A 14,186-nucleotide genomic window follows, 5' to 3' on the forward strand; every position below is an offset into this window, starting at 1 on the left:
AATCTGCAGGTGAAGGAAATCACTATTTTTAAATTAAAATATTCTAATACTTTCTAAAACTCTCTAAAAATTTTAATCTGAGAAACATCACAGTAAGATATTCAGTGGAAAAACACACCTTATGTATGCACTGCCATATCCTGGGGTGCAGGGGTGGTACTGCTGTCTCTGCCAAGAAAGAAATGTGAAGAAAGAGAAGTTTTCACATTGTAATGTCAAAGAAGGTATTGACTAAGCAAAAGCAACTGAACGAGGAGGGGTGAGAATTTCAATATGTGGTGAGGTTTATTTATGACAAAATATAAAGAATGGAGTTTAGATACTTCATTTTCATTGAAAATCACCAGAGCCAACAGAAGTGGTAAGGCAGATGCATTCTGGGGGCAATCAGTAGGAGGTTCACACAAGTCTATGCATCTGTAATTCTGATCTCACACACTGTCCTCACTTCCATTCACCTGAAATGTGACTCCCTGCTTGAAACTGTACCCAGACAAAAAAAGTGGGGGGTTGTTGCAAATTTAGCGTTTCCAAGGCCTAAATAAACCAACGTGGGTGCTACTTTCAGTAATAGCTAGCAAAATCTCAAAGGACTCTGGTCTTGCACCTAGTCCAAACCGAGCTCCCTCAAATTTTTAACCTTCCAGCTCTGACACAACATCTATAATATTGAAAGAACTAGTGGGACAACTGGAGATTATAGCTTCTAACCATGAGCTCAGTCTCAGAAAGGCAGACATAATAAAGCCCAAGGACCATCAAAATTTAAGCCTATTTAGCACATGTTGAAGGCTTTTTTAAATCAAAACTCTCTGTCCCTGAAATAAAAGAAAATGTCCTTCAACCCTTCGACAGATTTCTTTCTTTCAAAATAATTGTGTTCTTACAGTGGTTTCATGGAATAGCATCTAATACCTCTGACTCTGCACTTGCAGGATCCTGTAGGTGCTCTATAACAGGCATCTTCTTCTCTTTGGACTATGCAGAACAGTTTGGGATTTTAGTCTTAAAAAGAAAATCACAAACAAAATAGTCTTTTTACTACATTTGCCCCATTTTATTTTTATCAGAATACACTATGCCACTGCATTCAGCCTTGCTATTACATGAAAAACAAAATCTGTGTAAATTTAATTGCAAAACTTGCCAGTCTGAGGTCTTTCTTGATTAAGACTGTGTAGTATTCATTTCAGTTTACTTGCTTGTCTGTGATGGGTTACTGTTAGAGTAACTGAGACTAAACTTAGAGTAGTGAAGGACAGAATCCACAATTCCCTGCAAGAGTGTGAGTGCCAGACTTTGCAGAAGAGACTAACCAGGCCCTGACTAAAAGAGGTTTAAGGGTAGGATAGTATTTTACAGGCAGGTGAGACCTCTGTTCCCACTCCTAGCCTAACAGACAGGTTGGGACAATCTTTCCATGATTGTTTTTAGATCTTACTGGCACTGGTACTTTTCCTTCACACCTTGGTGAAAAAGTTGTAGGTAACATCATCTAAGGCAGCATTGCAATGATCCACCACAAACAAAACATGGATTCCAGGCAGAAGAAATTCAATTAAATCAAGTAGGGCAATTTGAAAAGTGTTTAGCCAGATACACAGTAGTTCATCCAACTGGAATTGCACCGTTGCAGATTTGGGCTGCATCAATGCAATATTATTAAGACAGGGACCCTAAGATATATCAAAAGATATTCATGGAATTGCAGAATATCTTGAGTTGAAAGGGATCCCTGGAGGCTATCTACCCCAAACACCTGCTTAGAGCAGGGTCATCTTGAGCAGGTTGTTCAGGATCCTGGCCTGTTAAGCTTGAATATCTCCAAGGCTGAAGATTTCACAATTCTTTGCGTTCTTGTTACAGGGTCTAAGTATCCTCACAATGCAATAGAAAAGAAAGAAATAAATAAACAAATCAACAAACAAGCAAATCCTTTTCCCTACTCAGAAATTCCCTTGCTGCAAATCCTGATTGTCAGCCTTTCTCCTTATGCTGTGTGCCATCAGGAAGGCAGAGACTGCAGAAAGATCCCCCTTCTCATCTCCAGCTTCCCTCAGCTTCCCCTTGGCTGCCATATGCTGCAGATCCCTGACCATCTCCCCAGCTGGACACCCTCCTAAATGCCATTGTCGTTCTTGTGCTGGAGAGACCAAACCTGAACACAGCAATGAAGGTGATCATGCAAAGTGATTTCAGCAGTTTTAGTATTTATTGTCTCAGAGACATGGGTTCTGCCAGGTCCCTTCTGACAATTTACATTCTCTTACTGATCTATTGATTCTTCATTATTTTTCTGTTCATATTTACATTGAAAGAAGTGTTACTTATTCTTAGGATAGACTTTGTTCTTGAAATAAAAACATGCCTTCTGACTTCTTAAATCATACTTGGAGGAAAAGCATTCTGTAGATGTGTATTAGGTGTTACACAAGGTAAAGCAAAATTGAGTATCAACTTCAGTGTAGAACTAAAACCAAATTTTTTTTCCTCCTTTCCATTTTTGGCAATCCAACAAAGCACAAGTAAGACCAGACATCTGAATGGTGTAAAACAGAGCTATTCTACATATAAAAAGATACTGTACAGAAGAGATGCTATATAAATACTGCAGAGGTAAACAGCTTTATTTCTTTTTTTCCCTAGAATTCCCACATATCCAAAAGCCAGTTCATTGAAATTTCTAGCTTGAAGAAATTTTAGTTAAATAATATGCTCATGTGTCATACCTATTCCTTCTCAGAAAAATAATTATCTTTTTTCAAGGACATTTTTTTCAGTATCAAGTATTTAAAGTTGGGGGGGAGGGTTAAACATATCTGTTTTTTTACTCAGGTTGGAGTTGAGGAGTTGTATTTTTTTTCTGAACAATTCATAAACACTTTCTTTAAGCAAGAAGAGAGAGGCAAAGGTCTTGAAAAAGTAAAATAAAAGCTAAAGAAGTAAGGTGCCAATGAGACCTGTGGAGCTGCATTCCACTCTGTTTTAATCTTGGCAAAGGCATTCCACTAATGAGTACATGATGCAAACTGCACCTTGACTGCAGCATTACTTTAGTTGAACTTTCACCTTGTGGGAAGATGTTGGAAGACATTTTGAACCTACAGTTTAATATACATTCCGAGGGAAATTGTTTTGTTGTTCTCAAAAATGAACACAAAATAAGCAATGTGAATCACGTGTTTGTTTCTTTGTTTGTTTCTTTGTTTTCAATATGACCATAAGAAAATAATTGATCTTTGAGACACTTGCAGAGCTTAGTTTCCAGGTTAGGAAAATATCAAATACCCACTTAGCTTCATGCTTTCTTAAACATTTTTCACCAAGTGTAACCAGATCATTTTAGTTATTCCTATTTCTATTTGGATTCCATCATATGACTTAGATATTTGAGGACTAAGATTGATCACAGAATTCTTATTATCTGATAGTCTTAATATATAAACAACCTTAGTAAATTCAGTGTTTTGTTGAAATGTAAGTTAATGAGAGGGAAAATATTCTTTTTGGGGGAGAAGGTTTAAAAATATATGCACCTATCTGAAAGCTTAGCTGTTTTATGATAAAGTGTGCTCTGTGTTTCAGATTTTTATATCCTTTATAACAATAAGGTAGTAATAAGTAAGGTAGTAATAAGTTTGCAAATCTTAACATTGACCAAAATTTTATTTGGCCTTTTTCTTACCTAGTCTTCAGTTTTAGAAGCTACAAGTTAGGTCTTTCCACAGGAAATACACAGGCAAAGAGTGTGTGTCCAAGACTGAACAACCATGGTGTAACAGGGTGTTACGATTGTTGCTTTTCCATGCTCTTTGGGAATGATAAATGAAATATCCCATGCCAGAAAACTGGCATTACATCTGTGAAAGAAAAAGGAGAGTAGCTAGACTGATGTACTGGAATCACTTGCACAACTTTATTACTAAGTCACTATTTTATGAAAACTGTCATTTTTGTTGTGTGCCCTGTTTCTTTGTTTACATTTCTTTTGTGTGGGATCTCTGTTTGGCACATTTCACGTCTCCCCCTCCCCAGCAACCCATGATCCATCAATATCTCTTAGTCCACCACTACCACTCAGCCCACTTATACCACAAACCCCCTTTGTCAGCATTGTCCAGTTCTCCAAACCAGTGATATCAGCCATACCTTCAGCAGTCACATCAAATGTCTCAGGTTGCAGTGACCACTTTCAAGACACCTTCTGATTCTATAACCAGTATGTGCAAATCAATGGTTGCTCAATTGATTTGCCCATACTGGTTGTTCAATTCTCTCAGCATGCTAAGGAGAGAACTCCTGTTATCTCCACTGCTTTAACAGTGAGCTAAAGACTTTTTCAAACAGCTCTGATTATTTTCGCATTATGAAAAGGCCATTGTGTTTTCTTGAGCTGTAAATAGTGCAATATCTTAGACAATGCACACTTAAGAAAAAGAACTTCCTAAATTTGTAGTCAAATATGCACTTACTTGTGTTTTGACCCATCTGGAACTGGGTCACACCTTTTCCCGTTTCCTTACAAGTCAGTCAGAACTTAACCAAAAGAAAGAACAAGGCATTCTGCTATTTGGAAATCACAAGCCAGATTTTGATTTGAGTTGGAGTGGAATAAATTCAGGGTGGCTGCCAAGACTGTACATATACATCTGAAGCCCAGCTTTGATCTAGCCACACTCTATTTTCCTTGTGTAGAAAAATAACCCGAATCAAAGGACCAGGTAGCTGAGCCTGCCAGCTGGCTTTGGCTAGCCATAAGTAATAAATGAAGGCAAAAAAACCCCACAAAAAAACTAACTTCAAAAATTGTCTCTACAACTGTTTGACATAAATGCATCTATTTGAATGAAATACAAAACTCTAAACGTTTAAAAAAGACTAATGAGGCCTAATAAATGTTGACTAAGGTAAGTAGATTTTATCTTCAGGTCTGGCTTGAAGAGAGCTGGTGATTGATCTGTAATGCCAAGGGACAGGTATGTGTTTAGCACCTGCCAGAAAAAAAAGTGACAGGCTGAACATGTTTACCCTGTGTTCTCTCTTAAAAGCAGCTGGGTAATTGTCTTCTAGATTATTTGATAATCTTGTATGGACATCTGCTTGTACTAAATAACATTCATTACAACGTTTCTGTTGGGGCAGTGAACATGATACTGTTATTTCCAAAGACATCACGGAGGAAAGAGTAGGAAATGTCTTAATCACAGAAATTGGAATTTATTCCCAGAAAAAGAGTTGTTACAAAAATGATCCATCTATAAACCTGTCTGTCGACATGATCCTGAAAATCAGCGAGAATTTCCTCAGCAAAAAGGGTTTTCTTCCTTTGGCTTCAGAAAACAACAGCAACACCAAAACTTTGTCAAATCATTTGGGATTTTTCCCATCTTAAAATGCCCATGGTGCATACAGACACATCTCTGGCACAGCATATCATGGGCACAACATGCCATTACAATTTCTTACCAAGTTTAATTACTGCTAATACAGCCACATAAACCTCGTGTGATCCACAAAACATAATGGGCTAAAGATAATGTTTTTTAAGCCGAGGCGTAGATTTGGAAGGTAAAATATACAGTCTTTCCATAATTTTGTGTTAAAATAGTAGAATTGTAGGATGGTTGAGGTTGGAAAGATCATAGACAGCTGTTAACCTGACACCACCGTGTTCACCACTAAACCACGTCCCCAAGTGCTACAGCCACGTTTTGTGAACACTTCCAGAGATGGCGACTGCACCACTTCCCTGGGCAGCCTGACCACTCTTTCAAAGAAGAAATATTCTCCATAATATCCAGTATTAGCCTCCCTTGGTGCAACTTGAGATAATTTCCTGTCACTCACTACCTGGGAGGAGAAACTGACTCCCACCTGGCTGCACCCTCCTTTCAGGCAGTTTACAGAGTGATGAGGTCTTCCCTGAGCCTCCTTTTCTCCAGGCTGAACACCCCCAGCTCCCTCAGCTGCTCCTCACAGCACTTGTGCTCCAGACCCTTCCCCAGCTCCGCTGCCCTTCTCTGGACACGCTCCAGCCCCTCAATGTCTTTCTTGCAGGGAGGGGCCCAGAACTGACCCCAGGATTTGAGGTGTGGCCTCAGCAGTGCCCAGTACAGGGGGACGGTCCCTGCCCTGGTCCTGCTGGCCACACCATGGCTGATCCAAGTCAGTACCCCAGGAAGCGCTTGTTTGTAAAGCCCTGCCTCAGCCCCCTGAGGCGCTCCCAGATTGCCAGACCGCGCTCCTCCTGCACCGAGTCCCTCCGGCACGGTCCGAATCCCGAATCCCTCCGGCACGGCCCGGATCCCGAATCCCGAATCCCGAATCCCTCCGGCACGGCCCGAATCCCGAATCCCTCCGGCACGGCCCGAATCCCGAATCCCGAATCCCGAGTCCCGAATCCCTCCGGCACGGCCCGAATCCCGAGTCCCGAGTCCCTCCGGCACGGCCCGAATCCCGAATCCCGAATCCCTCCGGCACGGCCCGGATCCCGAATCCCTCCGGCACGGCCCGAATCCCGAATCCCTCCGGCACGGCCCGAATCCCGAATCCCGAATCCCGAATCCCTCCGGCACGGCCCGAGCGCTCCTGCGCCGCCGCAGGCGGAGGGCGCCCCCTCGCGGTAAGGCGGCGCCTCCCCGGGCCGCAGTGAAAACAACCGCAAAGGTCCTTCACAGCCTGCAAGAAATCCCCGCTCCTTCCAAGCAAGAAAGGCAATATGCAGGGCAACTTCAGCGGTAATTAAGCATTCAAAGCTTTTTTTTTTTTTTTTTTTTTTTTTTTTTTTTTTCAACCCTTAATAATTAATTTAAAGACCACGAGTGTGGGAACAGTGACCTTGCGTTTGTGGACGCTGAAATTGCAAGGGACCGCTCTACCTTGGTGAATGCTCACTAGTCCGTGAGATCTGATGACATTCACATCAGAGGTCTGAAAGAGCCTGCAGATATCACGGCAGGACCCCTCCTGATCATCTACCAAAGGTCTTGCGCGTCTGGGGAGGTCCCTACTGGCAGGATGTTAGTCCCACCTACAAAACAGTATGTGAAGGAAGACTGAGAGAGCTAGACCTGTTAGTCTACCCTCAGTTCCTGGAAAAAATATGGAGAAGGTTATACTGGGTGATATTAAAAGCCGTTTAAAGAAGAATTTCTAGTCAACACGGGTTCACAAAGCGAAATTCTTGTTTAAGTAAATTGGTATCCTTCTGTGACAGGGTCACCTCCCTAGTGGATGAAGGGAAGGAGTGGATGTAGTTTTCCTGGATTTTGTACAGCACCCTTCTGGACAAGCTGGCCAGCTGTGGGATGAGTGGGTTCCTGGAGTGCTGGGTGAAGAACTGGCTGAAGGGCAGAGCTCAAAGTGTTGTAGTGAATGGAGCTCCATCTGGCTGGCCACAGGTCACCAGCATTGCTCCTTCAGGGCTCAGTTATAGAGTGAGTTCTGTTCAATATATTTGTTAATGATCTGGATGCAGGAGGTGAATACACCATTAGCAAGTTTGCTGATAATATCAAACTGGGAGGTGCTGCTGACTCTCTTGAGGGACAAGAAGCCCTGCAGATGGATCTAGATAGATTGGAGCATTTGGTCTGGAAAAATACTGGAAAAGTCTTCCTGAAGAGGTGGTGAGTGCTCCAAACCTGTCAGTATTTCAGAGGCATTTGCACAGTACCCTTAATAACATGCTTTAACTTTTGGTCAGCCCTAAAGTGGTCAGGCAGTTGGACTGGATGACCACTGTAGGTTCCTTCCAACAAAAATAGTCCTATTCTATTTTATTCTATTCTAAAGGTCCTATAACAATTACTAGGGGAATGGGGAAAGGCAAGTGCTCTTCTATTGAAAAGCCTCTCTCTGCAATTCTGGGTAAATATTAACTATTGCTTTGGTAATGTTTGATTTTTAAAGAGTAAAGAGCACTTTCCTCTTTCTTTTTCCTCTGTGTATATATATCACACTTATTCGGCACACCAGACTGCAGCATACATTTGGAGGAAGAAAAAGTGGTTTCATTGATTGCTTATCCAGGAAAATCTTTAACATTCGTTGTCATACTCTAAATGTTAAGATGTGAGTTCTGCCAAATCAATAATAGACTCAGAGGGCACACATGGAAACATTACAGATACACAGGTGTTAGACCATTGTTTTGTAGCATAAATATGTTTTAGGAGCTGTGAGGATGTTGGACATACTCCAGAGATTTTATTTTTTTTTGTAATTTCTCAGGTTAGTTAAATTTCCAAATTCTGTCTCTGCACTTCCACACTGTAAATAAAATTTGTGAACTGAAGTTTCGGCACTTTTCTACTGCAAGTCAGTCACAGTGACCTTTTGTTAGTGGATTAAATGGCTGTTGCACATGCAATACAGACAAATACTCATCTGAATAGAGGCTCAGGTGCATCCACTTCTAGCATTAGTGTGGTGTACTTTCTGCAGAACCACTTATCTGCAAGTGCTGGAGCTTCTTTCTGTGTTGTGAGAGAAACCTTTTGGCTTGAGGACTGCTGAAGCTGGTAGTCTAACAGAGGGGAGGCTGCTGCAGTTCCCTGTTGCAAGATGCAGTAAGTGGGTGGGCAGTATTGGGGTGGGCTGTTGCTTGTATTCCCAATAGTCCTACAGAGTGTGTGTGCATATATATATATATATATATATATATATATACACACAGCTGATCACACAACCAGAGACACAAACAACCTAATCCTGCCTCCTCTTTGGCAGTTAAAGGTTTGTGGTTTTTTTACTATGGCCATGGACTGAATACACTTCAGGCACTCTGTCCAGTAACTGACCCTGGACCCTTGGCTTTCCACTTTACTTTGCATGACCCCACACAAACCAACATATACAATATGTGCACTATGGATCTTCCCAGTAACTGTCCCTGGCTCCTCCTGTCTCCCCCCGACTCACACTCAGAGACATAAACTTGCAATGGGTCTCAGGTTGACCACTGACCTCATAGCCTCTCCCGTGGTTGGTTTGGACCCTTTGGTCCTGCAGGAGCCAATTGTCAGACCACTCTGGTCTCGCTGGTATCCAACACAGACCTGTGGCTTCTCCATTTTACAGCTTCCTTCTCCTTCCTTTACACCTTCCAAACCTCTAGTCCTCTCACCAACTAATCCAACTTGGTAATTGCAGCTGTACACACACACTGATACACATCCCTTCACAGAACAATGTCTTCTTCAAAAAAGCAGCATCTTCTCTCAGTACGAATTTATTTCATCCACACTTGCTCAAATCACACCTCACAGGTGGGCTTTACAAAGATCTCTAGAACAGGAGTTGCCTTTTGCTTACAGCATCTAATAGTGGTTTCTTTCCTTGTCGCTTCATATTTCTTACACTTTTCAATTGCTGCAGTTTGGATTCCTCCCAGACTGTAGTCCCCTTCCGTGTAGTACCTGCTCCTGCATGGACTGCAGTCGCTTCAGGATGTTTCTGCACCTCTGTCTTCTTGTGTGTCATCACTTGTACCCTCACAGATCTCCCAGCAGCCGCTCCTCTTATCAAATGTGTTTCACAGAGATGCTGCATGCTTCTGTAATTGGTTTAGGTTTTGGTATGTGGTGGGCTGGGGGTACCTGTTGCCAAGCCAGCTGGAACCAGCTGTGACTGAAGGGCAGACCTTCTGCACAGCTCGTCCCTGTAGCCCCACTGCTACCAAAACTCTTCCAGCTATGCACAGTGTAGCATTTTCTTTCAGTTTGAGGCAACTCGCAATCTTTCGAGTTAGGAGCTGTGTTTAGGTAGAAGCACTCTCAGCCTCATCTCACGTTTCCCCAGCCTTTCACTGCCCTCCAGTGGATAGTGCTGCTTGTCAGCTTTATCTGCCGTGCCATTGAAGGCAGCTTTAAGGTGTTACCTTTCCTTCCACACCACATCCTTTAGCAAATAAAAAACGGAGCAACATGCATGTGAGTGGCAGTGTTCCAGATTTGAACACTGAGAATCCCTAAAGTTCTTTGATGTTTCCTCCAAAATCAGAGAGCCTTTCTTTTGAACCCAGACATGTTCTGGGGCATAAGAACTAAAGGAGTGGGAGCAAAGATTCTTAAATGGTATTTGAGATATCCCAGAGAGGTGTTAGGGTGAGGGTTTGACATGTTGATTATAATTTTTCTTTTCATTCCTGGTGTCAGAAGGTCTGCTGAGTTCTGTTTCAATTCATAGTGTGTTTTACCTGAGATAAAGAGCAGGACTTCACTGATGGAAGGCTTGTCTGTATTCTTTCTAAAGAACTGTCTAGTCTAGGGTATAGATATATTCCTGACAGTAACATTAAATGATTCAGAAGGTGTAGCCTAAGTGAAACCCTCTTGGGAGGACAGTCAAGAGCTAGTTCTTAACTAGACTTCAAACAAACCCTCATAAAAAACACCCTTCTTCTTTCTGCATACCTGTCCCTTCTGTTCTCCCATTCCCTCACACCATGCATTGCACTCAGATCCTTCAGGGAGGAATTGCAGACACTGGGATCGGTGTGTAGTGGATCCTCCATCAGCAGCAGTCCCTTTAGGGTCATGCCTGGTGGGCCCTGCTCAAGCATGGTTTTTGCTATATTCCTGGTCATTTTTTCCTTCTCTGCTGGTGCTTTCTGCCCTTTTTAAAACAGATTTTCCAGAGGTGCTACACACCCATCTCTGGCTCAGAGCCACCAAGAAGCTTGGCTGATGTGCTCAGCTGTGGCCTGCAGTGGGCCAGGAGGAGACTGGCTGTGTTCAGTGTGACCTTCTCACAGAAGCTCTTCCCTACAGCCCCTTCCCCAACCTGTTGATTATGTTTAGTAGGCAAATATATAACATTTTATAAATTATATGACTTCCCTGTGCCATGGGAGAGATGGTACAATGCAGTGGGGCAGTTGGGCAGGCTGGCATTGTGGTTTCATTCACAAGATCCTCGTCCTGCAGGAGACATGGTGCAATCCTGAATGGAGCATGGGTGGGTCAGTGTGCTTGTTCCTGACATGCTCTGGCATCCTAGCACAGGAACATGGATGGATGTTGGATTTCCCTCACTCTTTTCAGCTCCCTGAACTCAGAGGCTACAGAAATAGTCCTGCATCCTGGAGCAGAGTCATAGGGCTTCCCTCCCCAGGGCCATTTTTCAGTCCCCTCCAGTTACCCCAGTACCCTTCCATGTCCTTATTTATAGGATTTATAGACAGTACCTCTTTGATGACTATACCACTTGTTTTCTGATTTGTTGTGGTTTTCCATTCTTGCTTCAGTTACTTCTGGATGCTTTTTCAATTACTTCTGGATGCTTTTCCATTTCCTGATGATCATTGGCATGGATTGGCTGTCTTCTTGAGCACACCAAAGCCATCCCCCACTGGGAATGGAGCCCAGGTGAAGGCCCCAGCCATTGCTGTCCTTCAGCACAAACATACTGACCATTAACCTATTTACTTAGGCCCAGCTCCTTTTTTTTTTTTTTTTCTTTCTTCCCTATTTTTTCATACTCATTCCTCCCAGGCCAAATTTTATCTTTCCCTCTCCTGTCTTTGATCCTCCTCCTAAACATCCCACGGTAAGGCTAGTACAACCCCAAAATGTTCTTTCCAACTTCCTGCGGCGAGTCCTATGGTCCTGTAGGCAGTAATTCTGTCTGAGTCTGTAAAGGTTTTGATGGGAAGTGTCTTCAGTTTAATCAGCTGGGGATACCACCCCTAACCCACAGGGCTGGTGGCTCCCCTATTCCAGGCCTTGGAACAATCCTGTCAGGAGCTCATTCTGCTCTGGTGCAGTTACTGAGGTTCCCCTGCCTGTCGTTGTGTCTCTGCTCCTCTGTGTTCATAGGAATGAGCCTTCAGTCACATAACCTAATCTTTACCTAGTCTATAAGTGCTGTACTCATTTAGGTTCACTTCTTCAAGTTCTTTTGGGTAAAAGATCCTTGAATAACTCTGTGACACTAGTCTTTTAAGTCTAACCCTTTTTTGATAATTGCCCTAACTGCCCTAGTGAAAATTTTGTCCACTAATTTCTACTAATTCCCTTCTACAATCTTGTTCTTTGTTCTAAATATTCTCATGTGATGCATGCTTTTTGAGCAGAGACACAGTCTCTTAAGTTTATAAGAAATTTTATTCACTTATAAAAGGCTTTAAATTCCCATGGACAGAGGGAAGGCTTCCTGTCCTAAAGCACTCAGTCTGCCTCCAGAGTAAACAAGGTGGGGATTCAACTGGAAGCATAGGGGATGGTGTTCTGGGAGAAAGACCACGGGGCCTGCTTCCAGTTGCAAAACCTAAGACAAGCCTTTACACCAGAAATAGGAGTGCAGGGCAGCTGTCACTGTTTCTTGAATAAAAGCTTGTCTCTGGTCTACCCCAGACATCCCATGGTCACGAGATGAGGTGTGATACACAGTTTGCCTGAGTGGATGGGTAAGTGTGTAATGATGATTCCTGATCTGCAAATACATCCCACACAGCTTAGAGCTTCAGCCCTACCAGTCCTGTACTGGTAATCCCAGAGGAACAGGTTGCTCATTCTGACTGATACACGTGCTGGGTCTGTGGATGACAGTTTAGCTTCCATGCACTGCTGTTTGTTGTGGTTTAAAAACAAACCAAGTAAGAGGCTCTAAGTCAGAAATAAAATTTAATGAGAAGAAAAGGAAAATAAAATAGAATAAAATAAAATAAATACAAAAAGAAAAACCAGTGACAGAGTCAGAATACAACCTGATCAGGGTGATGGAAACAGTGCAGACGAGGTGGTTTTCTTGAAACAGAAATCTTGTAGAAAGGTCTGGTAGCTCCGGTCCTCTGGGAATTCAGTGGGAGAGGGCTGCTTCTACTGTTCCAAATCCCAGCTTATATCCAGGTGAGAATGCTTGGCTCTTCCCCATGGGCGGAGCATCTCACAATGGGATGATGAGTCATGGAAGAGAGCCTTAATGGCCCATTAAAGAGAGAGATAACGCCCGGAGGGAGTTATCTCTGAGTCATGCAAAAGGCATTGATGGGCCATTAACTGAAGATGGTGATAGAATACACCCTAAACTACAACCCAGGACAATCCACCCCTTATTTTATTACCATCTACAACATGCCTAAATCAATACATTCTTACAGATGAATGCATATATACATACAGAATGAAACCTTACACACTGCTCTCACTTAAAATTAAGTCTCCCTGTGGTACACAACGGGTTTCTTCATCTTTCTGCATTACCCACCAAGTGTAGCCAGGTCTTTGAGCAAAGACAATCTCATGGACGGGTCTGCCTTTGCCTGAAGTGGGATTAATCCAAACACTCTTTCTTAAAATGCCCTTCATGTGTACCACAGGTACTTTGTCTCCATCCACTGTGTGTAAGGGTTCAGACTGGGCAGGACTACCTCAATTGACAGACCCTCGGGTGTTAACTATTCATGTGGCTTTGGCTAAGTTTAGTTTTCAATTCTTGAAGGTTCTTCCACTAAGTGCTTTCAGGGCAGTCTTTAATAGTCCATTGCACCGTTCAACTTTCCCGGCAGCTGGTGCATGATAAGGAATGTGGTATATTCATTCAATACCATGTTTTCTAGCCCAGGTGTTTATAAGGTTGTTCTTGAAATGGGTTCCATTGTCCGACTTAATTCTCTTAGGGGTGTCGTGTCTTCATAGGATTTGTTTTTCAAGGCCCAGGATGGTGTTCCGGGCAGTGGCATGAGGCACAGGGTGGGTTTCCAGCCATCCAGTGGTGACTTCCACCATGGTCAGCACGTACCGCTTTTTTTGGCGTGTTTGGGGAAGGGTGATATAGTTAATTTGCCAGGCTTCCTCGTACCTGTACTTCAGCCATCGTCCACCATATCACAGAGGCTTCATTTGCTTGGCCTGTTTGATTGCAGCGCAGGTTTCACAGTTGTGGATGACTTGTGAGATGCTGTCCATAGTAAGGTCCACCCCTCGGTTACGGGCCCATCGATATGTTGCATCTTTTTCCTGATGACCAGAGGCATCATGGGCTCAACGAGCTAGGAATAATTCTTCCTTGTGCTGCCAATCTAGATCTACTTGTGATATTTTCACCTTGGCAGCTTTGTCTACTTGCTCGTTGTTGCGATGCTTCTTATTAGCCCGGCTTTTGGGTATATGCGCATCCACATGTCGAACCTTCACGGTCAGCCTCTCTACTCGGGCGGCGATGTCTTGCCAAATGTCAGCGGC

Source organism: Sylvia atricapilla, chromosome 2 (genome assembly GCF_009819655.1).
Source record: "Sylvia atricapilla isolate bSylAtr1 chromosome 2, bSylAtr1.pri, whole genome shotgun sequence".
NCBI lineage: Eukaryota > Metazoa > Chordata > Aves > Passeriformes > Sylviidae > Sylvia > Sylvia atricapilla.